Source organism: Xyrauchen texanus, chromosome 43, assembly GCF_025860055.1.
Source record: "Xyrauchen texanus isolate HMW12.3.18 chromosome 43, RBS_HiC_50CHRs, whole genome shotgun sequence".
In the NCBI taxonomy this organism is placed as follows: Eukaryota; Metazoa; Chordata; class Actinopteri; order Cypriniformes; family Catostomidae; genus Xyrauchen; species Xyrauchen texanus.
This window is the reverse complement of record NC_068318.1, coordinates 5,936,046-5,949,307: the sequence shown is the minus strand read 5'-3', so window position 1 is coordinate 5,949,307 and position 13,262 is coordinate 5,936,046. Positions and strand designations below refer to the sequence as shown.

At 43.5% G+C, this 13,262-nt stretch overlaps 1 protein-coding gene across 5 annotated transcripts in view; it reads left to right on the top strand.

Annotated features, from left to right (window-relative positions):
- The first annotated feature begins 275 nt into the window (after positions 1 to 275).
- The window catches only part of LOC127635415 (transmembrane protein 150C-like), a 47,515-nt gene continuing 34,528 nt past the window's right edge, over positions 276 to 13,262 (top strand). For all 5 annotated transcript variants that reach the window (XM_052115455.1, XM_052115456.1, XM_052115453.1 and 2 more), the window contains exons 1-2: positions 276 to 440; positions 9,907 to 9,960. The gene's annotated coding sequence lies outside the window, so the exon portion shown is untranslated. The remainder of the gene's footprint in view (positions 441 to 9,906; positions 9,961 to 13,262) is intronic.

The following is a 13,262-nucleotide window of genomic DNA, read 5'->3' as shown; positions in this document are numbered from 1 at the left end:
TTTGTTGATTTCGCATAGAATTTTTTCCCCCCTTTTTTTAGTAAAATGCATTCTAATAAAAATATTGCTGTTTATGATTATGTTTTCAAATAGGTTATAACCTCTGTTGTGTGTTGTTAATGGCGCAAACATTTTTCCCACCTCACCTCCGAGTGATGCGCATACCCTTAGTGAATCGATTCGAACGAATCAAGAACAGGTTCAAAGGAACAACTCTTTCGCAAATCGAACATGCAATGTTTGAACACCATTTAAGCTTCTGTTCAGACCGAGTCCGTCAGGGCCCGATACATCCTTTAAAGTCTCCCCTCATGTTTTCAAAACGTCGACTCTAGACATCTCACATAGGCTACAACCGCAAACGATGTCTGTCTAAGAGTCCTCGTGAAAAGAAGAGGACACGGGCTTAATCCGCGAAAGAAGAGTGTACCGTTTACAAGGTACGATTTAATGCGCATTGCCTTTTATCGGCGGCAATACATATTACAACTTTGCCTTTTGACGTCCTCACTGCTAAATGCTGACGATATTTCAGACAGTTGAGGCTGTGTGTTTCGATTCCAAATGCTTCATAATGAGCATAGACATGTTTCGTTTCGCTTTTGTCTTCTGTGAGGGAACATAGATACATCTCTAGGGATACATTTTTAATGCACATTTAAGAACTCTAATCATTAACCGTTTAAATTGATTTCATAGTTATATAATAAGTCCCTCACACCAAGATAATATTTAGCTGCTATAAGTTAACATATTTCCTGGTATGTTGTCTCCATATTTATTACGGCTCTGCAACCGTATTTAGCCGGATTTTCAACAACAGAGTAAACCCAGTTTCAGCACTAGGAACTGTCCACTTCAAGAGCAAAAAATCAAGAACCTAAATGCTGTAATCGTTAGCTTCATGCGGGCTGGAGTTAAAGGAATGTTCAGGGTTGAATACAAGTTAAGCTCAATCGATAGCATTTGTGGCATTGTACTGATTACCACAAAATATCCTTCCTCTTTTTCTTTAACAAAAGCAAAATCGAGGTGACAGTGAGGCACTTACAATGGAAGTGAATGGGGCCAATTTTTGGAGGGTTTAAAGATGGAAATGTGAAGCTTATAATTTTACAACAGCATTTAAATTAATTATTCTGTTAAAACTTGTATATTATTTGAGTTGTATAATTGTTTATATCATCATTTTTACAGTTGTTTTACAGTGACAGCATTATGGCAACAAAGAATTTGTATATTACTTTACATAGAAAAAGTTAGTAAGCGATTTTACCACACTAAAATCTTCTTAACATGGATATTGTTTTCATCTTGAGGCTATACTTTTGAAGCAGTAAGTATTTAAACATTTACAGATTGGCCCCATTAACTTCTATAGAAGGTGCTGCACTTTAAGCCAGATTTTTGCTTTTTAAAAGTGAAGGAGTGAGTCGAAATACATTTTTGTGGTAATCAACATTATGCCACAAATTCAGTCGATTGTGCTTAACTTGTTTTGAGCCGAATATAAAATATATTTTGATACATTTTTATGTTTTATTTTTCATTAATCAAAGAGATAATGCAGTCAAAGTGCGAGAGCGAGATAGAGACCCAATAGCAGAAGAACAGTTCAAAGGATTAATTAACAACAAATGTCAACATAAATTGTGCTGGCGAAGTATTAGAATCCCAGCAGTGGCTGCAGTTGTCAGGGTTTAAAAAGAAGAGGATTCAATTGCAGGGTAAACCATGGTTTATTGGGAAATAAACAAGCATGAGCCGGATGGGATAAGGTCCACAGACAATAATGGCCTCAGAAAGCGTTGAGCCAATAGCAGTCCACACAAGAGGTCAAGGATGGTGGCGAATAAGATGGGGGAAGCAACAGGCAGTGGTGGCAGGTGAGGCATGGCAAAGGGGAAGGGAGATGACTGCTGGTAGGCCGGAGGTGGCGGGGGAATAAGCTCTTTCCAGCAGCCTGGAAGATGGGGAGACTGGAGAGAGAGAAAAAAAAAAGAAAAAGGGGAAAGACTAAACTGCTCGGAATGCAAGCCACAGGGGATAGGGAAAAAATAAAGCAAAAACCTATTAACTATGCTAAGTTAATGTATAGGAAAAATACATAAAAATAATCAATAAAGATAAAAATCATCAGGGCTGATAACAAGCTGGGATCAAGACACAGCAAAAGAAAAGAGAAATAGGAAAAACCTTGGAATCCAAAGCAGATCAAAATTGAAGAAAAATAAAACTTGACTAGATAACTAGACTACCAAGAACAGCAAGATAAAAAGCAAGAAGTGAATAACAACACGCAAAACACGATCTGGCAAGGGATAAACAACACAAAGGGAATATAAAGAGATGCTAATGAGGAGTAACACGTGAGTGTAATGTTGAACTAACAAGGTAAAAAGAGGGAGTGGCGACAACTGACAGTCGAACGCATGGAAAAACAACACGTGTAGGCACACATGGTGAACGAACACAAACACCACACACCGAAGCGTGTGCGGGCAGACCAACAAGACAGCCAAGCGCTCCGGAAGAACAACTACACAGACACAAACACAACTAGGGTGATCAAACAGGCGTCCTGACAGCAGTAGCAGGAGGCGAGGAACACCATGTTCATAGACAGGTGTATGCGTTGTGGAAGTCATGAGCAGATCCGTAGGAAGAGTCAGAAGAATAGAGCCCAGACGAATTAGGGCAGTTGTATTCCTGACATGCGGGCAGAGATGAGGAATCTTCCACTGGCGATTCATGGGCAGCGAGGACAGGCGTACAGCAAACTGGAAGGCAACCACACTTCCTGAAATGTGGGCAGAGACAGGCAACCAACAGACACACGAGACAGCACCAACCAGACAAAGACAGCAAGGTTAGCCGCTTGACAGCACAAGCATTAATCTAGCGAAGACAGTGAGGACACACAAGGATTAAGTAGGGAGTGCAATCAGAGTGGAACAGGTGTAGATAGCACATTAATCAGGGGCATGATCAGCGCTTCCCTGGAAACACTGATCATGTGTGTCGTTTCCAGCTGCAAGACATGAGGGAGAGAGAAAAAAAAACAGCAAAATAAACCTGCAAACTCACTGGAGCCGTGACAGTACCCCCTCCCTTAGGGACACCTCCTTGTATACCCAGCAGAATTAACTTGCTGGAGGTGAAACTTATCAATGAGGGCACAGTCCAGGATGTCCCGAGCCAGGAACCAACACCTCTCCACAGGTCCATAGTCCTCGCAGTCAACCAGGTATTGGTACCCTCTGCCCCTCCACCTAACGTTGATCAGTCTCCTGACCATATACGCTGGAGAGCCCTTAACAAGATGCAGGGGACTTGGAACCCAGCTTAAGGGAGGGCAGTCAGAGCAGAATGTCCTTGGAGGACAACCAAACATTCTGACCGTACACGTAAACTGTGTCGGTCCGCTGACCTCTTGATGCGAGAGCCACGTGCAAGGCTTTCCAGGTACCTCCAGACAGCGGTTGGAGGAGCCCGGCCAGGGGGTTACAGGAGGTCTTATTTGTTGCGCAAATGGGGCAAGCGGCAACGAACTGGCATACATCCCGCGCAAGCGATGGCTACCAGATATGCTATCTAATGAGTGCCTCTGTGCGGGTAGCCCCTGGGTGGCAAGCGACATTGGAGGAGTGACCCCATTGTAGGACGTGCATCCGGACTGACTGCGGAACAAACAACCTGCCTACTGAGCATGTGGCAGAGGGCGCAATGTTTCATAGCACAACACAGACTTTAGACTCCACCTCCCAGGATACCATGCCCACCACTCGAGAGACAGGTAGGATGGTATCTGGTGGGATGGTGGAGGTCTAGATTTTGAAACATCGAGACAGGGAGTCGAGCTTGACATTCTTAGAGCCCGGGCGATATGAAAGGGTGAAATTAAACTGAGTGAAAAATAATGCCCAGCGAGCCTGTATAGAGTTGAGTAATTTTACGCTACGGATGTACTCTAGGTTCTTATGGTCAGTCCACTCCACGAAAGGAATCCCCAGACCCTCTAACCAATGATGTCACTCACCCAAAGCAAACCGGACAGCCAGCAATTCTCGGTTATTGACATCATAGTTCCGTTCAGCTAGTGTTAAGCGTTGCAAAAAGAACGTACATTTCCATCCGAGGGAGAATGCTGCGAAAAGACCGCTCCAACACCAACCTCGGATGCATATACCTCCACCACGAACTGACTTGCAGGGTGGGGAGTTAACAAGAGAGTGGTAGAGAACCGCTCCTTTAGCTTGGAAAACACTGCTTCAGCCCGTGGGGACCTGAAAAGGTGTGGGTGGAGGTGAGATCTGTCAAAGTTGCAACGAGTTGGCTGTAGTTTCTAATGAGCCTCCTATAAAAATTTGTGAACCCCAGAAACCTCTGCAATGCCTAGCGAGAATCTGGGGTTGGCCGATTGGAGACAGCTTTGACTTTAGCATACACACTCTCTCGGATGAAACAATGAACCTCAGGAACAGAAACTACTATGCATGAAAAGCACACTCCTTGACAAACGGCCAACTCTGTGGCATTCTGTATATGGTCCTGGATATTCTGGGAGAAGATCAGAATATCGTCACGTTAAACAAACACAAAAACGATCGACCATGTCCCTAAGTATGTAATTTACATGCCCTGGAAAACGGCGGGGGTGCTGACCAATCCGAAAGGCATAACCAAATAATTTAAGTACCCCCTATGAGTGTTAAAGGCCGTCGATGTCAAATGAAGTTTCTTTTGATTCCGGAATCCACCAGAGCCGAGACTGTGTGACTGAGTGAGCCATAATGCAGCTGGGCTGGTAGAAGAGTATGTTGCCGGGGGCTTTGTTCAAGGGTGTTGCGGTCACCATTTGTCAGCATCCTGCCTCCTGTTGTTTGTTGTTTGTGGGCCTCTAGAGGTCACCTGTGTTCCTCTCTGCCTTAGTTCTTACTCGTGTGTCCTTGTTAAGCATTATCCAGGTCACCTGTGCCTTGTTTCCCCTAGAGTACTTTAGCTGTGTTTTTCCCCCTTGTCCCTCACTCGGTTTTTGAGTCTTGCCTGCTGTGTCCCACCGAGTCCTTCCAAGTTTTCCAAGCTTTCCAAGCTATCCCAAGTAATCCCAAGTAAGCTGTTCTTAGTTATCTGATTTTGTTTTTTCTCCCCTCGTGGAGTTATTTGAGTTCTCTCCTGTTATTATTTTCATTATCTCTACCTTAACAATACCTCTTTCTGAGAAGAACTTTTGTTGGATTTTTGTGGACTTGCAAAGCACCCTTTTTTTTTAATAAATCTACTTTACCTGGACTACTGCCTTGAGTGTTTTGTTTGGGTCCAACTTTACCTCCTCTGTGGCTAAGTGGTAGAACACTCAACTCTCCGCCTCTGAGACCCAAGTTCGAGCCCAGCTCGTGACACCATTAACCCCATTCCTACTGATGAGCGGTGTCTTTTAACGGGCAGGCAGAAGAAAAATGGCCTGGCCGCTTCTCCTTACGTGACATCAAGGTTCTCCCGGACATTCCACTCACAGGAAGCGGGTGTGAAATTCAATCGCATAGTCAGCGACTCGCCGATCTCCTTGGGACTATGTCATCATGACAAATCTAGGACATGATTCATGATTTTCACACTGAAATGTCATGAGACACACATTGAGCTACACATAACATACAGTTTTCTACACATAAAGTACACATAAGTTGCACATATGTATTATCACGCAAATATTGAGTCTAAATAGACAACATTACACAACTTAAATACTTTCAATAGTACACCCAAAAGACAGTAGTCATTGCATTGCATGTCAAGTCAAGTCAAGTCAAGTGGTTTTTATTGTCGTTTCAACCATATACAGTTAGTACAGTACACAGCAAAACGAGACAACGTTCCTCCAGGACCATGGTGCTACATAAAAACAACAAAGGACCAACATAGGACCACATGAGACTACACAACGAAATAAAATACCTATATAAACTACCTATATATACCTATATAAAGTGCACGTGCAAACATGTGCAAAAAGTACAGGACAGTACAACAAATTACTGACAATGAACAGGACAATAGACAGTGCAGCGCCGACCAGTACTCAGTAGTGCAAAAAGATGACAGTTTCTAAAAATGTAAACATAACATACTATGAGATAATGTTCTATGCACATAGCAGTTATTGAGGTAGCAGACAGTTATAAAGTGACAGTTATTAAAGTGCAACTCAGGACACGTGTGTGTGTCAAACCAGTCTCTGAGTATTGAGAAGTCTGATGGCTTGGGGAAGAAGCTGTTACACAGTCTGGCTGTGAGGGCCCGAATGCTTCGGTACCTCTTGCCAGACGGGAGGAGGGTAAAGAGTTTGTGTGAGGGGTGTGTGGGGTCGTCCACAATGCTGGTTGCTTTGTGGATACAGTGTTTTTTGAAAATGTCTTTGATGGAGGGAAGAGAGACCCCAATGATCTTCTCAGCTGTCCTCACTATCCTCTGCAGGGCTTTGCGGTCCGAAACGGTGCAAGTCCCAAACCAGGCAGTGATGCAGCTGCTCAGGATGCTCTCAATAGTCCCTCTATAGAATGTAGTGAGGATAGGGGTTGGGAGATGTGCTTTTCTCAGCCTTCGAAGAAAGTAGAGACGCTGCTGGGCTTTCTTGGTGATAGAGCTGGTGTTGAGGGACCAGGTGAGGTTCTCCGCCAGGTGAACACCAAGAAATTTGGTGCTCTTGACGATCTCCACAGAGGAGCCGTCGATGTTCAGCGGAGTGTGTTCACCTTGTGCTCTCCTAAAGTCAACAACCATCTCTTTTGTTTTGTCGACATTCAGGGACAGGTTGTTGGCTCTACACCAGTTCGTCAGCCGCTGCACCTCCTCTCTGTATGCTGACTCGTTGTTCTTGCTGATGAGACCCACCACGGTCGTGTCATCGGCGAACTTGATGATGTGATTCGAGCTGTGCATTGCTGCACAGTCGTGAGTCAGCAGAGTGAACAGCAGTGGACTGAGCACACAGCCCTGGGGGCCCCAGTGCTCAGTGTGGTGGTGGTGGAGATGCTGTTCCCGATCCGGACTGACTGAGGTCTCCCAGTCAGGAAGTCCAGGATCCAGTTGCAGAGGGAGGTGTCCAGGCCCAGCAGGTTCAGCTTTCCAATCAGGTGCTGGGGAATGATTGTGTTGAATGCTGAGCTGAAATCTATGAACAGCATTCGAACGTATGAGTCCTTATTGTCTAGGTGGGTGAGGGCCAGATGGAGGGTTGTGGTGATGGCATCGTCCGTTGAACGGTTTGAACGATATGCAAACTGCAGTGGGTCTAGTGAGGGGGCAGCTGGGTCTTAATCTGCCTCATGACGAGCCTCTCGAAGCACTTCATGATGATGGGTGTAAGTGCGACGGGACGGTAGTCGTTGAGGCAGGACACTGAAGACTTCTTTGGCATGGGGATGATGGTGGTGGCCTTGAAGCACGTTGGAACAACGGCGCTGCTCAGAGAGATGTTGAAGATGTCGGTAAGAACATCTGCTAGCTGGTCTGCACATCCTCTGAGCACTCTGCCAGGAATGTTGTCTGGTCCAGCAGCCTTCCGTGGGTTGACTCTACGTAGAGTTTTCCTCACATCTGCCGTGGTAAGACAGAGCACCTGGTCGTTGGGAGGAGGGGTGGACTTCCTCGCCATCACGTCGTTCTGCACTTCAAACCGAGCGTAGAAGTCGTTCAGCGCATCTGGAAGGGAGGCATCTTTGTCACAGGCAACTGATGTTGTCCTGTAGTTGGTGATGGCCTGGATGCCCTGCCACATGCGCCGCGTGTCACCGCTGTCCTGGAAGTGACTGTGGATTCTCTGGGCGTGTGCGCGCTTTGCCTCTCTGATTGCCCGTGACAGTTTGGCCCTAGCTGTTCTTAGGGCTGCCTTATCGCCTGCTCTGAAGGCGGAGTCTCGGGACCTCAGCAGCGTGCGCACCTCCGCAGTCATCCACGGCTTCTGGTTGGAGCGTGTGGTGATGGTCTTGGAGAAAGTGACATCATCAATGCACTTGCTGATGTAGCTGGTCACTGATGCTGTGTATTCCTCCAAGTTGGTAGAATCGCCATATGTTGCAGCCTCCCTGAACATGTGCCAGTCAGTACACTCAAAACAGTCCTGAAGAGCAGAGATGGCTCCTGCTGGCCAGGTTTTCACCTGCTTCTGAAGCGGTTTTGTGCGTCTGACGAGCGGTCTGTATGCTGGAATTAACATAACAGAGATGTGGTCTGAGTAGCCGAGGTGGGGGCGGGGCTCCGCCCGTGCAGCGCCTGGGATGTTTGTGTAAACAAGATCAAGCGTGTTCAGCCCCTCTCGTTGCAAAGTCCACATACTGATGGAATTTAGGGAGCACTGTCTTGAGATTTGCATGGTTGAAATCTCCAGCGACAATAAACAGTCCGTCGGGGTGAGCGTTCTGCAGTTCGCTCATAGCCCCATACAGTTCACAGAGCGCTTCCTTAGCGTTAGCGCTGGGGGAATGTAAACTCCGGTTATGCAAACAGTGGTGAATTCCGTGGTAGATAAAAAGGTCTGCATCTAACAGTCACAAGCTCCAACAGCGATGAACAGTAACTAGAGACTAGCATAGAGTTCTTGCACCATTCCGTGTTGATGTAAACACACAAGCCACCACCGCGAGTCTTACCGCAGAGAGCTGTATTTCTGTCGGCACGAAACGAGGCGAGCCCGTCTAGCTGAATGGCGGCATCCGGAACTCTGTCGCTGAGCCACGTCTCCGTGAAAACAAAGACGCAGCAGTCTCTAAACTCACGCTGCGTAGCCCGCTGGAGTCGGATATAGTCCAGTTTATTGTCCAGGGAGCAAACATTTGAGAGCAGGATAGACGGGAGAGCCGGCCGGCTAGGGTTTGTTTTTAGCCTAGCATGGACCCCGCCCTCTTTCGCGCTTCGCTTTCTCGCACACCGCTTACGACGTCCTCTCCCCGGCCACCGGCATCAGGCGACGCCGAGGGCTGGAGGCCTGGTCTCCGCAGCAAGCCGAGTACGCCGTAGCGCCTCCTGCAGGTCATCATGCAGCTTGGTTTTTGCATGAGTCTTATATTTGAGTAGTGTCTGGCGATGGTAGACACGAACACTGGTTGCTCCGATGTCCATGTGTTGCAAAAGTCGGGCTTTTTTAACAAAAATAGCACCATTGTGGATCCGGAGTGGCCGCTGCATGCTACCGCGCCGCCATCTTGGATCAAACTCTACTACTCTACAAACTGTACTGTATATTATGTATGTGTATACGCATATAGAATACTGATAATTCACCATTGTTGATAATTCATTGTTGAACATAAAAATGTATGTGATATAGTATTTATTTGTATGAACAAAGTACTAATTTCTCTTATAATAAAGAAAGAAATAGATATTATGTGATAGTAAACTTATACTAACATATACAGATATGAAATAATAAAAAAAGTATAATTTATGGAAGCGAAAAAAAACCTGACACTCTTACATACATAGGGTCTCTAATTACCCTATACACTTTTGGTAGGCTACTTAAACCACTATATATATATATATATATATATATATACAGTATATTATATATGTGGCGATGAGTGTTACACAATGTATAATAGATAGACTGAGGAATATTTAAGAGGTGAGGGAACAACTCCAAAAAATGGATGAGGCACAGGGTGTGGAATGAGGTTCCGGGTCATTAAGACCTGAGGTATGCGTTTAAGGGTGGTCGCACGTACCAGCAACACAAGGGTATAAATGAGTAAAATGTTTTGGTTTATTTATTTTTTCACTGGCCCACTAGCATACCAGAAATTCTCCATGATGTTTTGAGACTGGTCAGTTATTTTATTTAAGAGTCCAAATTATTTTGGGGGCAACTGTGTTTCTCAGAATGGGGTGTTTATTGTGTTGCAGGGGGCAGTTCAGAAGGAGTCATGAGGAAGTGCAGTCCTTGGATGTTTCTGCCTGGTATGTTTTCTCTCTTCACAGCTGCTGGCCTGTGGGTCGTGTGAGTGCATGACCTGTCTTAATCAGCTTCAATATTTTTATTTCATTTTTGACACTGGTTTGATGGCAGCTTAAGTATCTGTAAACCATGCACAAGATATCATAACATAATAAGCACATGGCTAGTGTACATTTTTTAAGGGTGGAAAGAGTACTGAAAAATGTAAAAGTACTGTTACTTCTTAAAAACTTTTGTTTGAGTAGAGTAAAAGTACCTGTCATAAGAACTACTCAAGTTAGAGTAAAAGAGTAGCTCATTTAAAAGTACTCATGAGTAGTGAGTATTGAGTATTGAGTTGCGAAAGCTATGCCCATTTATAATAAAAAATCTATGCTGCAATTTAAAAATGTAGCACACATACCGTAATTTACATTCCCTTTTATGGCTGTTTGCCAGAAATAATAAAAAAAAATAGGTATTTTAAAGGTGTTTGAGATTGACAACTTTTAAAATACATCACTTACCTATGATAGTGTAAACACTACATGAATCGGATAAAAAAATAAAAAAATAAAAGGGTGACATGATTGCAGTAATGTAAAGATTAAAAAGTTGTTTTCAATATCATAATGTATGAAACAATTACATTCAAATCAGTTTGTGTAGGGTCTAAAATTTCCTTCATGCTGACTGAGAGAGTTATTGTTGCGCATAAAACATGTTCAAAACAATGCAAGGAATGCAAAAAAAAAAACAGAAAAAGCAGGGTCACTTGGCGCCTAATGTCCTGCACAATAGAGTCGGTAGAGTAGTTGTTTGGTGCAGGGGCCACATTGGGCTTTATAGGAATAATTCACGTAAAAATGAAAATTATCTCATCTCATTTATTCACCCTTATCTCATCCCGGATGTGTATGACATTCTTTCTTCAACAGAACACAAATTAAGATTTTTAGAAGAATATTTCAGCTCTTTTGGTCAACTTCTTTTGTTTTTGGTGATTCACATTCTTCATGCATCTACTGGGCAGGGAGAAGAATTTCTAGCAAACATTTACTTAAATATTGATCAGTTTCTCACCCACACCTATCATATAACTTCTGAAGTAATGTTTTTAACATGGGTTACTTTTTCTGCTGCATTTATGTACTTTTTGGAGCATCGAAATTTTGGCATCCATTCACGTATTCATGTAGTGTATGGACCTACAGAGTTGAAATATTCTTCTAAAAATCTTAATTGGTATTGTGCTGATGAAAGAAAATCATACACATCAGGGATGACATGAGGGTGAGTAAATGATAAGAGAATTTTAAGTAGCACATGGGGGGCCACTTTATCCTCCTTTTGAGATACAATGTTCCAAATTGATTTAGTTCTTGTATCTTTTAAGTCCAACAATAGTTGTGTTCTCATTCTAATGCCTGATGCACAAGTGTCTGGTGGAAGTATGTTCTGCCTGAAGTATTACTCTACAAATATTGATACTTTTCTATCAGGCATTAGAAAAAACATGATAAAGGCTAAGCATAATTATAAATTATTTTATTATCTCTACTTTCCTGGGAATATTTTGATGCAAATATGCTTTTTGTCCCACTGTTTACCTTCACTTTAGGCCAAACTGACTGCGTTCACATTAATGCCTCATCAAGACGGGTACTGGCATAATTATAATGTGTATTTTACCATTTAGGTGTGTTCCCGCAAAACATTAGCCACCTGTCAATCAAACTGCATGCAGCTATAGGTGTCAGCAAATAAAAAGTCAATCTTTTATATTTTATCTTGCTATCAATGTAATGAACACCCCTGGTATATATGTAGAACATTGGCCAAGTATAGAAAATCACTCAAAAGTTCAAAACAATTACTCTTCTTTTTTTCAGATAAACATCAAACATTTTATCGCCCAGCCCTATTGATAATATTGCCTTAATCTCTCACGTCAATCCAATAATCTCAGTGACAGAAAGCTAAATTACAGGCTATGTTATAGACACACAGGATCTAGTAAGCATAAATATGAAATATACATTCATATGTTTCTTAAAATTAGAGGCAGGATTAATGCTGATATCTGGCTTGAGCAAGTTAAACTCAAATGACACAGTCAAGCAATTGGCCTTTTTAACTGCGAAAATCCCTTTCAGGTTCGGCCGTGGTGTTCAGGTGTTGAAAGGTTTTTGAGGCATCCTCCACATCCATAACAGTTGGCGTCAGATCTATAGCTGCCATTCAAGTTTTTTTGTGTGATTTGATATGACGGGAGTTACTAGACTCTCCCTAGCCAATCATGTTGATAGATAAAAATAAAATCATAACAGGGATGTAGTGAACACAAACAGTGGAAAAATAGTCCATTAAAAGTAGTTACAGCACTTAAAATGTACTCAAGTAAAAGTATAAAATCTTTAAACTACTTAAAGTAAAATTCTTGGGAAAAACTAGTTAGAAGAGTATTTGTAATTCGTTACTTTACACCCCTGCCATTTTTTTTTTTATTGGACACAATTGTTATATCTTGTTATAATTGTTTACATCAAACAGCTCTAACGCATGCTGTCTTTTTTTTTCTTATCAAAAAACAATTTATATTACCTACAGGTGCATATATATTTATTTGTTTATTTATTTTGTTGATCTTGGACAGTGGCTCCACATGTTTGAGTTTTCTTAAATTAAAATTATCATGTATTATCAACTTATGCTTCAAGTATAGGTAACCAAATCAATTGAACCCGAAAAAATTTAACATTTTGCGGCAGCTTCATCAGAGTGGCCCGGCTTCCCTGGGCTGCAGTGTGTGAAGGGAATGGCGGCCTGGTATCCTTGCCTGTTTGGCGTGACGCATGCTCCAAACCCCTGGCATCACACCTAATTCGTGGCGGGGGACCGGAATGTTAGGTCCGGCGACATGTTTAACTCACTGCGGAACTTCCCAGTGCCGATCTTGGCACTACGAAGACGCCAGTGGTAGAGACCAATCTCCCGAAGACAGGCACACTCAGTTCTTAAAGGCAGCGGTAATGAGTCTCTTCAGTCGCCCTGTCCCAAATGGCGCACTTCATGTGGACCTACGGTCTCGTGGGCTTCAGTTGCACATGCTTGTGTAGTGTACGAGTCTGTAGTGTGTTCCATTAGTGATTTTAGTGCTTGTGAGGGTTCTCGCTAGCGCCCCCTTTGCGCCCTCGATGCGGTCTTCGTCGAAGCCCACACTGCTGCGGGCTCACAGGTGTCTGCTACCCAACAGTCCTTGCGACAGACCAATCGTTTTTGAGCTGGAGGAAAAAACATGGCGGACAAGGCGATGTTCAAATGC